Below are 14903 nucleotides of genomic sequence, written 5' to 3'. Positions count from 1 at the left end.
TCGCTGAAAAATTCACACTATTTTCTTGTGCTTTAGAATCTATTGATATGCTAAAAGAAAAAGAAAAGTGGAAAAGGGAGATGGATGAATTATTAAATGAAAGAATGATAAACATCATGAGTGAAACTAGCCACTGGTTCTGGGCAAAGACAAATGAGGAACTAGTAAAAGTACAGTTATTTTATACTGCTATGGGGAGAGAATTTGATGTTTTAGAAGAAAATGCAAATTCTTTAATAATGATACAAAGAGAAGCTCTGAGCTTTGATTGGCCAGATGATGATGCTTTTAATAAATGGAAAAATTAGTTTCTAGAACAAATATCAAAAGATGATGAGGAAGAAAATGAAAAAGTAACAGTCACCCCTGAAGTTAATAATAAGGAAATGGAAAATCCCCAGGTTGAAGTAAATTTATAGGTAACTGAAGACAATACATCACTTTCAAACCTCATGGCTACTTACTCTAAGGATGAAGAATAATTGGAGAATCGAATCCTATCTTCTTGTTAAAGCAAATGAGAAGTATAGCAGAAAGGGACCCACCTAGGATGTTTTGATGTGTTAGCTTTTCTGTTATTTGTTTTTTGTCTTTTACTGTAGACATTCATCAGTGTCTTTTAACGGACACATGTCACTCTCTTTAACCCTAAGCTTGTTGCATCTCACATTATTTAAGTGAGATCCCAAGGCTAAAGAAGGGTCTGAATTATTTTTCTTCTAAGTATTGTGCTTAGTCTAGTTTTTGGTCCAAAATTTGAAGGCAAGTTTGTAATGTATTTTTGTATCAAATTTTTTGAAAGTACACGAAGATAGAATGAATTGTGTTTCTTTCTGAAGGCTATTCTGAGTTTATTGTAAAAGATATACCATTTGCAAAGGAAATGAATAGAAACTATGAACTATCCCCATATCAGTTCTTTCTGAATTTTGTCTCCCTCTCAATACTTAGCTACCTTGATGTTGTATGAGTAAAAGCTTGTACAATTGAATGCAATCTAGTTAGGTTGTATATCCATCTATCATTGCTGTTAATTCAATGGATTAAATAAAAGCTTTGATGAATGTGATAAGATTCCTTAAGTATTGAAAAGGATTTTGAATGATAAATTCTGATAAGAATTGCTGATAAAATTTGTTGTAAGGCAACAAATTAGATCTTAGATTTTGCTATAGACTCTGAACCCCAATGGATTAGGCACTGATCAAGTTATTTCAGCTGAAGGAGAAATATCTTACAAATGGTTTTTCAAATGCATCATCAAATCAAATTTTACTTTTATTTCCTGTAGATCTTCAAAGTTGGCGAGCACTTGTCTGCATGGAATTTTTTTTTTAGCTTCAATTAGCCATTGTTGTTGAAAACGTCTGCAGATCTATAGAAGACTTCTTGGCCATATCTATTTATGGGATGTTTTTAGAAAGTTAGTAAGAATTATGTATATATTTGAGGATCTTGAAATGAGAATCAAAATGAAACTAAGAATAATCCTCATATAGTTGTTTCAGTTTTGAACCATCCTGGGGTATACCCACCCTGGTTGTGCAGAGCCAAAAGAGTAGAAAACCATTTGTGGTTTTGTTGAAGTTGGGTCCAAATACCTTACATATGCAATTGTTGATAAGAATCGGCTAGTATTTAGATTGTGTATGTACTATCATTCTGGTATTAAGCATTTTGTCACTTAGTAGTTTTAGTACCATTAAAAACTCCAACAGGCCACTCAATTTTATCTACTAAATACATTAGAGCCTTGCTAAGCTTATCCTCATACTGCATATTTAACTCTACATGTAAGGCCCATAGTTTTTTTTTTCTCTTCTTCAAAATCCTTAGCTGTGTAATATTCTAGCCTTTGACGTCTGTCTATTATTTCTACAAGGAGGGTGGATTTAAAAGGTTCCACTGGAGGATGGGGTTATGTTATTCTTGGCCTTGTGGACTTCTCCATTACCTTGCTTTCAAGTTCAATTCTCCTTTTTACCTCCTTATTATAGGCCTCAAGAATTGTTTCATATTTATTTTATAACTCAAACATAATCTTTTCCTCCTTCTTAGCAGTGGCCAAAAGAAACTTGAAAGAATCCACATTCCAATATGCTGCCTGCACATGTGAGGCATTAGCAAACCTTCTTACAAGTATATTTCTCATCAACCCAGACTCATCTAGTTGCGATGATGGGGCTCTAGTTTCTTTTATCAATGACCAACTGACCAATGCAACTTGATCTTCAATGAATTCAGTGGCTTGGAAGTCTCTTTTATTTGGGTCTTGCAACTCCAATTTATTAGAAACAAAATTGAAAATCAATGCATCTACAGTATCCCAATTGGGAAATAATAAAATGTTAGATGCCTTTAACATTTTCTTCCCCTCCTCAGGGCTTATATTCTACAATTATTTTATCATTTCTTCTTTAGTTTGGTTCTGCATGGAAGTTTCATCCATTTTTGGATGCTTTTTTTTCATCCTTTTACATTTCTCCTCCAAAATGTTCATGTTTTTCCTCCATGCAAACTAATGAAAAGTGCTAGATTTCACAAAACTATCATAAGCCAAAAATTTATGACTTGCATTTTCTAATATAGGGTCTAATTCCCTACCTCTATAATTAACTATTGTTAGATCCAAACTTGGGAGGGGAGGTTTTGGAGGGTTACCCTCATCTAATTATGCTTGAGTAATAAAAATGCCTCCTTGTGATCCAATTTGTTCAATTTTCTCACTAGTGAGTTGTTCTTCTCCAATCCTCAAAGGGGATTGAGTGGGTGAATATTCCCCAACTTGAGGCCCTTCTTCTATTATTACCTTTTGCCTCTTGGGACTAGGCTCATTAGGTCTCTCCTCTTGGACTATACAAGTGGATCCTATTATTTGCTTGCCCTTATCTACAAGAGCCCTTTTATTCTAAATTATAGTATACTCAGGCTTCTTTTGTACAATTATTTGACCAGCTCCTATATTTGGAGTGAAAGCCAACCTCCTCATGACTTCTCTAGCCTTATTAGGATAGGTATCAATAAAAAAAAGTTTCTTCTCATTTTTAACTTCCATTAGTTCAAGGAAGTTATTCATGAGCTTTCTTATTTTGTCAGCCTCTGTATTAGCATTATCTAAAGGATTATATTTCTGATCAAAATAATGAATGAATTCTAGGACCCAGAATTAAACTCTCCATTTTTCCTTTTTAGTTTCCTGCTCCTGCAATGAGAATTCATTCCTTATAATGTCCTCTAGATAATAAGAATCTTGCTTGACCTATTCTAGCTTAATTTTATGCCTCAATGTCTAATTGAAAAATCTCTCAGAAGCACAAAAATGAGGATGAGAGACATCCATCATATACTGCTCCAAAATTGTATGTAGCCAACCTCCTTTAGTAATCACAAACTGATGGACCACTATACAAGTAGTAAAAATTGACCCTAATTTCCTTTTCAACAAAAAATATTTCTTCTACTCCCCCAAATTGCCACAATACTTCAGCCATTCCTACCTTCAAAGGTACTTGGTAAGGCAAGACATGAGGACTCCCTTTAAAACCATAGATTCTAAAAATAGTTGAAACAGAGTAAGGGATGATATCTCTCCAATTATGTGAAACTTTCAAATTATGGGGGTTATCCATAGCCCTGATGAGAGTCATTAGTACATTAGGGATTTTGGAATTGTCACTTAATATGAGATATCTCAATTTAGAAGCAAAATACCTATCAAATTTGACAAAACTGGCATTACTTTCATCCCAAGTCATATCTGTGCTCCACAACTAGATTGGTAGTGTTTCCCCATTCTCTTATCTATTCAATTCTGTCTCATTAGCAAAATATGTCACTCCTTTGAACAAAAACATATGCATTAATAGAGAGTAGTGGCTAAAAGTTTTCTCCACCTTGCCCTTCACAATCCCAACTAAAGCAATGTAAATTTCTTCAGCCAAAAAGGAAGCAAAATAAAAAATAATATCTACACCAAAAGAAACAATTTGAACCATCATGTACATGAAGCCAATGGGCATGAACTCATGCTCATCTTGACCAAAAAATTGGCACAAGGTTCGATATATCTCTACAGCCTATGAAGTGAAAAGACTCTTCTTAAAAGGCTCTTTAGATGCTGTAGTAATTACTGGAAAAGTTACTATTGTACCAATATGTTCCCTTAGTGCACCTCCCCTAATTACATCCTTGTTTTCTTTGTATTCATTCTCTAGTTCTGGTAGATTGATTTGCACATGGTAATTTGACAATGGTTCTAGGTGAAAAACCTCTCTAATTTATTCAGGACTAATTGAAATCAGACGCACACCATCCTTTCTTCTTACAACCCTAATGGCTTGGTCATAATTCTTAGCAATGGCTTCAAGCAAATCATAATCCATAAAAACACTCAGAACTACTAACTTTCCCAAATCAAAATTCTATACGTTAGCATGTGGGGAAAACAACTTCCTTTCTGAAAACCACTTTTTAAACAAGATAAGACCAGTTTGCGTAGTTGTTGCATCCCTAACCCATTTTCTCTTTTCATATAAGCCATCAACAATTTTAAGCCTAGGGTTTAAGGAGATTAACCTTTTAACTTGTTTAGGCTCTGTAGTGGATTTAGGAGTAATTCTAATAAATCATTGTGGACATTCCTATCCATATAATTAATTTTTCTAGAAAATGCTTTCTTAGGAGGCATCTTGATAGTATTGAAAGAATTGGAATGCCATAGAAGTTGTACTATGCGTATTTACTTGACTTGCTAAATGTATTCCTCTCTGAAATTTTATAATTGATCTCGAACAATGGAGGAATAGCTTCACGTCTTTACTAGGCTTAACACAACACAATCAACAGGCTCTTGTGCTCAGAAAACTTGCAATCTTTGTCTGTGTTGGACTGGAATTAATGAAAATCTCCTGAATTATACCCTGTTTCTCCCACACATAAAGTTTTCATTCATCATAAATGTGTAGAATAGAAAAACAAAGTAACATTGCACTTTCTTTTAAATTTGCATCGTTGATCCTTGAAAAATCCTACGATCTAGGAATGAAAACTAGGCTGACTCAATGTTCTTCTTAGCACACTAGCAGTTAAACCAATAAATTGCATCCATCTGTACCTTTCCTTCAAGGCTAGCATTTCAATCTAGGCCCACGGATGACCAAGGACACGTGTTCTCAACTCACTAACTCACTATAAATAACTCTCGAGCACCTTTCCATAGTGAGCTAGCAATAACCACTAATTTTTATTTGATCGTATGGTAGATATTTGAAATGACTTTTAAGAAAGCAATGGTGGGTCCCTTGCTCACTAACTTTCTATAAATAATCTTTGCACACCTTTCCATAGCGAGTTGATGAGAATTGTTGATTCATACTTGATCTTGTGGATAACACATTACTGAAAACAATGGTGGGCCCCAACTCACTAACTAACTATTCATAACTTTCAAGCACTTTTCCATAGTGAGCTAGCAATGGTGATTGATCCTAGTTTTATCTAAAGATTAGAATTCTTTTTAGGTTTTATACATGGGGCGTGGGTCCAGGAAAGTGATGTTGTTGAGTTGGCTTAACATGCTAGCACACATATATTTTCTAATCTCTTAATAACATCACATGTTTTTGGTCTTGCTGTGTTCATGAATTTTAGGTGGGTCACTACATTACTACTGGCAAAAATACCAACAATTTGGCTAGCGATATAGAGAGTTCTGATAACCATTAAAAATGATGCCCAAAAAAAGGAACTACAAATGACATAACCTACAAAAAAATAAAAGCAAAACCTGCAGCATATCTTCCTCAAGATCCTCAAAATCACTTCTTACTTCAAAAGAATGTTTTCTTTTACAAAATTTGGGCATTCACTATATTGCCACCAGCAAGTTGCATGGATTTTTTGGTAGCAAATTGGCAAATTACCAGATAAATTTAAACTTTGGTGACACCACTTGCAAGTTTTTTCCATGTACATTTGTTCTTGAAGCTGACAGGCTTGGGGCATAGCACGTGGTCATAATGTCTTTACGTTAACAAATTTTGTGGCACTGGATTTCACTTTTCAATATCACACATAATTCTTTGATGATCACTACCTCGCTATGCATGACATGTGAGCATCTTGCCATAGCAAGTATGTGACAGCCATAGATTCAAAATAGATCCAATGACAAGATTAAAACCCCTTTTCAAAAAGACTCAACAACGACACCCAAGTAGGTGAGAAAAGAATATTTGCTCCTTGTTGTTTTCTTTTTTCCTTTTTTTTAAATTTCTACACCAGTATAAAACTTAAAAGGCCAAACCTAGGGTTTTTCACAGATTTTAAAGGTATCAAAATATATTAAACTAAAACCTAAAACCCTATGACTTAACATAAAACTTTCATCTGATTGTGTTTTACCATGATCCTAAGAAAATTTGATCCATAAAAAATTAGACCAATAGAATGAATGGTGAAATGGTTTTATAGTAAAAGTTTTAAGTACTACTTTACCCCCCTCCCCCTTCTTAGAACTTACCTTCCTATTATATTTCCAACAATTGGTATTAGAGCCTTAGTCTATAGAAAGTAAAGTTTGTCAACTTGAGAGGAAAGATATTGAAGATGAAAGTCTATAAATTCAAAAGACTATTGAGAACTAGAAGATTGAAATGCATATTTTCATACATCAATTGAAGGACGCAAGAGATGAACTACAAAAATCATCAATGAGAAGAAAGGATCTAGCCATTGAACAAAATGACACTTGATATAAAGAAGAAAACACTACATTATTGTTTAAGACAAGAACTCCAAAAAATTTGATATACAAATTATAGATCTGATGGAAAAGAATATTTCCCTAAATAAAGAAGTGAGGAATTTGAAAAGGGAACAAGAAGCTCAATCAATAATGGTTTGTGAGATATATGAATTAAAAAATAAATTTGAGGAAGATAAAGTCATGATTGAAGAAAATAAAATATTATTATAAAATAGACTTGAGGCGAAGTCATCAAATGTGCAAAAACTTGCAAACATACAACTACACACAATGAATCAATTGATGACTGAAAATCAAGAACTGAATAGGAAAGGCATTGAGATTAAAATTTCAAAATCATGAAATGACTTATGAAAGAGTGAATTAAACATAGAAAAGGAATTTATTGAAAGGTTTCATAAGCCTAGTGAAACCAAAAAGTACTTTGAAAAAATGATGAATACACCAAGAACAAACGATGGTACTACTGGATTGGGATATTATACTATTGAGGACGGAGAATCATCTAAAAGTGGTGAACAAAGGACTAATAAGGGAAATGCCAACAAAAAAACATGTCATCATTGTGGTAAAATAGGTCATAGAGAAAATTTCCTGGCAATTAAAACCCTAAGAAGAAATACATGGGACACTAATATAATTGCAAGAGGTGAGGACATGAGGCACATGAATGTAGGACCAAGACCATCAATACTTAAAAATTTGAAGGATATTTTTATAATTTTCAAAAGTATGGTCATAAAGCATATGAATGGACATCAAAACCAAGTGGACATTTAAAAAAAAAACACACAAAGGTACATCATCAAGGATTTTCTTACTATTGGGATTACAATACATAGTTGTCACTATTTTAGATAATATGGTCATGTTGCTAAAAATTCCATAAGGACACACTTTAGAGATAACTACAAAAAGTGGATGAATGGAGAGATTGTATGCTTTAGTTTTCTTGAGGTCGGTCGTGTAATTAGAAAGTACCCAGCTTAGTGACTTGCACCAAGAAAAGAATTCAACAAAGGAAAAGGAAAGGTAGATGCTAAGAAGCTAAAGATTCAAATAAATAAAACATGGAGAAAGAAAGAAGATTGCATAACATCACGTCCAAATGAGATCACTTTATGGGTAAAAGAACAAACATGTGTCGACCTTTTGTAAAGGAAAAGGCTAACAAAAGTTTAATTGTTCACCTTCAATGACATAAAACTAGTATTATTATTTAGAATTTGGAAAGGAAGCAAACTAATGAAATGTGTAGTAATGGATGAAGTTTAGGATTATAATTTTTAACAATAATTTGGAATAAGAATTAATATATTTTCCTAATTTTTATAGATAATTTTTTAGGTATTGAAAATAGGGGATTAGTTCCCACCAGAAAACTATATGAAAAAAACCTATTTTCATTTGAACTTTGATTGTGTTATAGATAATATCTATAGCTAGAACAATCAAAAATAAAAATTGACTTTAGATCTATGTTTTTTCTTTTATAATGATGTAAATTTCAACTCACCTAAAATTGATAGTTTTCATCTCCCACCATATTTTTCAAAACAAATCCATTCTAACTAGATGAAAAATTATACATTATGGAAGATGACTCTCTCCTCTAGAACATCATATAATCTTTCAATTTTTTGATATGATTTAATATTTATTTCATTCTCAAAATAAAAATCTTTTTGGGTGTTAAAACATGTGCTTGTAGAACTTTTTAATTACAATACACTATATCTAATTGAAAAACTATAAACTCTTTATGAGAATATTCTTAACTTTAAGCTCTATAAAATGGTGTTCATATGTTACTAATAAAATAACATTAAAAAATAGTAAGAGTTACTGAAACATTAGTTTTCTAAAATACTTTTAATTTTGGTAACTGGATACAAACTAGTATAAAACATGCATTTTATAGACATTTTCAATTGGTAAAATGTGAGACCACATATAACTTAACTAGAATTAAATTTATCTAGATCATATGTTTGAATAAAATTAGTTTTTGGATATAAACACTCAAATTTAGACATTCTAATAAGTTAGCCTTAAAGGTGACACAACTCTGTACTTTTACACTTATCCAATGGACTAGGTGATCACATCACCCCCAACTAGGCAATCAAAGGTACATGTGGAAATGATATATGAAATATTATATTTTGCATCAATTCCAAGCATTTAGGTATGAAATAATTTTATCAGCATAAATCAAGATGCAACTAAGTAATTAGAAGGATGGGATATTCTATCATTATTAGATTTTCTATATTTTTTCCAAGTAATGAAAAATTTTCTATGGTTTCCAAATTAGCTATGTTGATCGAGCATACTAAAAATAATATAGTGACCGAGCTAACAACTATATATGTACTAGGCATTAATTACAAGATTTTTAAGGTTATATAGTCAATTTTTGAGTCATTTTCATTTACAATATGATTGAAGAGCACCAAGGTGATTTTTGAAAGAGGATTCCAGTAAGTGCAAATATTACTCAATTGCTACATGATAATTTTCATCAAATTGAAAGATATTTCACTTGTTGTCTAGTGTGTAGTTTGATTAGTCTCCAAGTGGGAGATTGTAAGTTTGTGGTAACTAATCAAGAGAGTATTGTACATAATTCATAAATTCTTTAGGGCTTGGGTCATCTATTTTTGGGCTACTATTTGCCAATGACACAAAATTTTGGGCTACTATTCACCATTCACCAATGACACAGTTTTGGGCTACTATTCGCTAATTGGTTATTGTTTATTTTCACTGATGTATGGCTGGCATATTGTAACTAATTTTAACCCTAAAGTAGGAGAAATACTTGTAAGGGCTTAGGGTAAGGGAATGTTTTGTTGTTGTGATGTAGAAATTGGTTCTTGTAGTGGTATTGAGCTTTTAGGGATTACAAATTATAGTCAGGTTTTAATCGCTGAATCATAATAATATTGAACTTGCTATTTGGTGGACATAGCCTAGGGATTGGGTGAAACCCATTAAATATTGGTTTCTTCTGTTCTTTTTGTGTGATCTATTATTTTATAATATTGGTTATATTTGCATGTAATTGTTATTCCTACCCTTGGTTTAATCCTAGAAAGTGGTATAAGAGCCTAGTTGTTTTTCAATTATTCTATGCAAGAAAGTCTCATGATTAAGTTTGGATCTCATAGTTGAGTGGGAGTGATGGAAGATGAGGGTAATCTAAGGGTTAACAGGTTTAATAGGTAGAACTTTTAATTATGGAAGATGCAAATGGAAGACTATCTTTATTAGAAGGATTTATGAAAGCTATTGGAAGGCAAAACCAAGAATCAAGGATCTATGTCAAATGATGACTAGGATATATTGGATAGAAAGATGCTTGGAAGAATTTGATTATGCTTGGCATCATTGATGGAATTTAATATTACAAAATAAAAGAGAACATAAGAGTTGATGCAAATCTTAGTGAAACTATATGAAAAGCCCTTCACTTCAAACAAGGTATTTCTCATGAAGCATTTATTTAGTATGAAAATGACAGATGGTGGATCTATTGAAAATCATTTAAATGAGTTAAATACTATTACTAGTCAATTATCTTCTGTGGGTATCAATTTTGATGAAGAAATTAGTGCTCTCTTGATTTTGTGTTCTTTGCCTAAAAGCTGGAATGGCTTGGTAATGACTCTAAGTAATTCTATTTGTATATCTACTGCACTAAAATATGATGATGTGATTGTTTTTATTTTGAGTGAGGAAACTTTTAGGATAAGCTCAAGTGGATCTACATCAAGAAGTTCTTTGAACACACAAAGTCAAGCTAGAACAACTGAGAGAATAAGTAATTATGGAAATCTTGGCAAATCAAGAGGATCAAATAACTACTGGTATTGTGGGAAACCAAGGCATAAAAAGAAAGATTGTTGGACTCAAAAGAAAAATGAAGCAGATCAACCAGATAGAGACAAGGAGGCAATTGTGGTAAGTAATAAATCTGAAGAGGATGCTTTTCTTTTTTTCTTTAGAAAGTGTTGATGATTCATGGGTTTTAAATTCTAATGCTTCATTTCATGCTATATCTCATAGAGGTTATTTCATTAATTATGTCCAAGGGGATTTTGGACTTGTTTATTTTGGGGGTAAATGAACCCTATAAGATTGTTGCAAAGGGAAAAGATTAAGTTGCAGAATGGGCATCATTGGCTACTACATGAGGTAAGACATGTTCCAAGGTTGAGTAGGAATTTATTTTGAGCAAGGAAACTCGGTGATGAGTGTTGTGTGGTTACTTTTAATGATAAAAATTAAAAAGTTTCAAAAGGTTCCATTGTAGTAGCAAAAGGTGTTAAAGTAGGCACCTTATATCTTTTTACAAGTCATATTGTTCCTTCTACTTTAATTTTTTTTGGAGAAAAATGAATGTTTATGAATAGTTTTTGTAGTTGAGAAACTAGAACAAATAGCTATTATAAATTCTGATACAACACTGTGGCACAAGAAACTTGGGCACATAAGTGAGAAAGGTATGAAAGTACTTCATTCAAAGAAAGTTTTACCAAGTTTGAAATCTGTTAATATTTATTTTTGTAAAAGTTGTGTGTATGGAAAACAAAAGAAAGTGAGTTTTGTGAACAGTAGGACGAAAAATAGGAAGGATAAATTAGAGCTTGTGCATACCGATGTATGGGGACTAGCTCAAGTATCTTCCCTTGGTGGTTCTCATTATTATGTTACCTTTATTGATGATGCAACTAGAAAAGTATGGATTTATTTTCTTAGATAAGAATATGATGTATTTTAAACTTTTAAGAAATGAAAATGCTTTGTTGAAAATGAGACTAGTAAGAAATTAAAATGTCCCAGGTCTAATAATGGTGGTGACTATTGTAGTCATGAATTTTAATATTATTACTCCACTAATGGTACTTGTAGACAAAAAATTGTACCAAGGACCGCACAAGAAAATGGAGCGGCAAAATACATGAACAAGAATATAATGGAGTGTGGAAGGAGCATGAGGTTGCATGTTGGATTGACCTTACACATGTGGGTAGAGGTTGTCAATACTACTATATATTTGATTAATAGAGGTCCCTCTACTCCTTTGAGTTTTGGTATTTTATAGGAAGCATGGATAGGTAAGAAGGTGAGTTATTTTTTTCTCAAAACCTTTGGTTGTGAAGCATTTGCTCATATAGATTTTAAAAATTAAATTAAGCTGGAAGCTAAGTCAAATAAATGTGTATTTTTTTGAATATAGCATTAATGAATTTGGTTATAGGCTTTGTGATTTTAAAAATCATAAAATTGTAAGATGCAGGAATGTCATATTCAATAAGAAAGTGTTGTACAAAGATTTGTTGTAGTAACATGAGAAGAAAGAAGATGATTATGTAGTGTTGAATGATACTCCAAAAGATGATCTTCTATCCATTTGTCATGATGTGCAACAAGTGCAACTACAAATAACACACACAACAATGAATGCTAGATGGTCAACAAGGCAAATTAGACCTCCAAAAATATTTTCTTCCTCTTTGTATTCTATTTTACTTACTAATGCTAGTGAGCCTAAATTTTATGATAAAGCTATGCAAGTGGATACTAAGATTTAGTGGGAGTATACAATGAAAGAAGAAATGGAATCTTTGCAAAAAAATAAGACATGAGATTTATGCAAATTTCCAGGAAGTAAAAGGGCTTTATAGAATAAGTGGGTTTATAGGTTAAAAGAAGAGGAGGGAGGTAATAAAATATTTAAAGCTAGGTTAGTTGTAAAAGGATTTGCATAGAAAAAGGGCATTGATTTTGATGAGATATTTTCTCTTGTTGTTAAGATGATTTCTATTCATTCTATTTTAAGTATTGTGGCTACTGAATATTGTCATTTAGTGATGTTAAAACATCCTTCCTTCATGGTGATTTGGATGAAGAGATATATATGGCTATGCCACAGGGATTTGAGGTCAAAGGTAAGGAGAACTTAGTGTGAAAATTGAATAAAAGTTTATATGGCTTGAAGAAAGCATCTCAGCAATGGTATTTGAAAATTGATAATTTTATGCATGAACATGGATATGGTAGGTGTTATTTAGATCATTGTGTTTACTTTGAAAGGTTGGATGATGATAGCTACATTATTTTATGTTTATATTTTGATGATATGCTTGTAGTTGGGTCTATCATGGAAAAGATTAAGGGCTGAAATGCCAATTAGCATATTCATTTGCTATGAAGTATTTGGGAGAAAAATAAATAAATCCTTGGTATGAAGATTTGTAGAGATAGGAAGAATAGGAAATTGACACTATCTCGGGCTAATTATGTTAGGAAGGTGTTGCAATGTTTCTCTATGGAGAATGCTAAAGCTATCAGCCCAACTTTACCTAGTCATTTGAAGTTGAATAAGGAGATGTGTCCCAAGACACAAGAAGAGGATTATAAGATGTCCATGGTACCCTATGCTTCTACTATAGGAAGCTTGATGTATGCTATTGTATGTACAAGGCTAGATATTGCACATGCAATATGAGTCATCCTAGAATTGAGCATTGGAATGTAGTCAAATGGATTCTTAGATATTTGAGAGGAAAATCCAATAAGTGTTTACACTTTGGGGGTTTTATTACTAATTTACAAGTCTATGTTGGCTCAGATTTGGTAGGGGATATTGATACTAGGTGGAGTACTATAGGTTATGTCTTTACTATTGGTGGGGCAGCTATGAGTTGGGTTTCTAGGTTACAGAGATTTAATGCTCTATCCACTATAGACGTAGATTATGTTGCTACTATAGAGGTAGTTAACGAGATGATATGGCTTTATTTCTTCTTGGAGGAATTGGGACATCCTTAGAAGGATAATTATTTGTTTACAAATAGTCAGAGTGCCATTCATTTTGCAAAGAATTTAGCCCTACATTCAAAGACAAAACACTTACTATTGTGGTACAATTACATTCAATTAGTTTTGGTGGATGGGCAGTTTAAGCTAGACAAGATACATATAGATGACAATCAAGTAGATATGCTTACAAAGGTAGTATCCAAGGAGAAGCTAAACTCCTCTTTATCTTTGGTTGGTCTTCTAGACTAAACATGAATAAAAGAACAACAATGTCTAAGGTGTTTGATCTAGTGGGAGCCCCATGTGGTAGCAGTATTTCTACAAGATCATTCTCCAAGTGGGATATTGTTGTCTAGTGTGGAGTTTGATCATTCTCCAAGTGGGAGATTTTTGGGCTACTATTTGCCAATGGCACAAAATTTTGGGCTACTATTCAAGAATGTATGCTTGACACGTTGTAACTAATTTTAACCCTAAAGCAGGAAAAATACTTGCATAAAAGGGGTTAACATTAGGGATTGTTTTGTTTTTTTGATGCAAAAATTGGTTCTTGTGATGGTATTAAGTTATAAGGGATTACAAATTGTAATCAAGTCGTAATCATTGGATCATAATAATATCAAGCCTTCTATTTGGTGGATGTAGCCCAAGGATTGGGTGAACCACATTAAATCTTGGTGTCTTGTGTTCTTTTCTATGTGATCTATTATTTTCTAATATTGGTTATATTTTTATGTAATTATTATTTCTGTTTGTGGTTTAATCCTAACATCACTTGTGTTGAGTTAAATTGTTTCATGATTTTCAAACCCTAGAAAGTTAAAATGACAAAAAGTTATTTAGAATAATAGAGAAAGGAAAAAGAAGAGGTCACTAATGTTTAATTGATTAGTAATGATGTACATGAACCTCCTAATTTTTGAGCCATACTTGAGATAGCATATAAGAGATATCTATCAATTGTGTTGTCAATGATTCTAGCAAAAGTTTTAATGATACAAAATGTGAGACACTGTTATATGTGGATGGTAGGAGAGCTTGGAGACCTATAGGTTAGGCAAACCTAAAACAATTTGTGTGAGAATGGAGTAGTGAAAGAAGAAAAAAAAATCATAGAATGAAAAGGGTTAGGGTATGTGCAGGATCATGGTGTGCCAAAAAGTGGCAATCTGAAAAATATGTAGTTCTGAAATGCCTCAAACCATTTCAAAATCTATTCTAACTTTTTCCCCACCCACCTTGATACTAAATGAAAACAATTAATATCTTTATAAGTTCTACTATATCTTTTGATACCAACCCTATA

The sequence above is a fragment of the Cupressus sempervirens genome, chromosome 10 (assembly GCF_028749045.1).
Source record: "Cupressus sempervirens isolate cs-2001-9-10 chromosome 10, ASM2874904v1, whole genome shotgun sequence".
Classification (NCBI taxonomy): Eukaryota; Viridiplantae; Streptophyta; class Pinopsida; order Cupressales; family Cupressaceae; genus Cupressus; species Cupressus sempervirens.
The sequence above is the reverse complement of the archived record's forward strand: the minus strand, read 5'-3'. Positions refer to the sequence as shown.